The following is a 237-nucleotide window of genomic DNA, read 5'->3' as shown; positions in this document are numbered from 1 at the left end:
TTTTTTTTCTATTTTCTCCCTAAGCCTAACTTGAAGGCTCTTTGTCAAGACTGAGAAAAATGAGTGCTTGCTTCAGTAGCACATGTACTAAAATTGGGACGATACAGAGATTAGCGTGGCCCCTGTGCAAGGTGAGACACAAATTCATGAAGCATTCCATATTTAAAGAAAAAAAATTTGAAAAAAATGTAAGATTTTTGGCATGAACTTTATGCTTTGAACTTTTTTTGCTTCTGA

At 34.6% G+C, this 237-nt stretch overlaps 1 non-coding gene across 1 annotated transcript; it reads left to right on the top strand.

Annotated features, from left to right (window-relative positions):
• The first annotated feature begins 63 nt into the window (after positions 1 to 63).
• On the top strand, positions 64 to 166 carry LOC145719107 (U6 spliceosomal RNA). Its single transcript, XR_014142184.1, has one exon. It is a non-coding gene; the product is annotated as a U6 spliceosomal RNA (small nuclear RNA).
• The last annotated feature ends 71 nt before the right edge of the window (positions 167 to 237 follow it).

This window comes from Leptonychotes weddellii, unplaced genomic scaffold, assembly GCF_054177405.1.
Source record: "Leptonychotes weddellii isolate Sample4059 unplaced genomic scaffold, ASM5417740v2 HiC_scaffold_304557, whole genome shotgun sequence".
In the NCBI taxonomy this organism is placed as follows: Eukaryota; Metazoa; Chordata; class Mammalia; order Carnivora; family Phocidae; genus Leptonychotes; species Leptonychotes weddellii.
The sequence above is the reverse complement of the archived record's forward strand: the minus strand, read 5'-3'. Positions and strand labels throughout refer to the sequence as shown.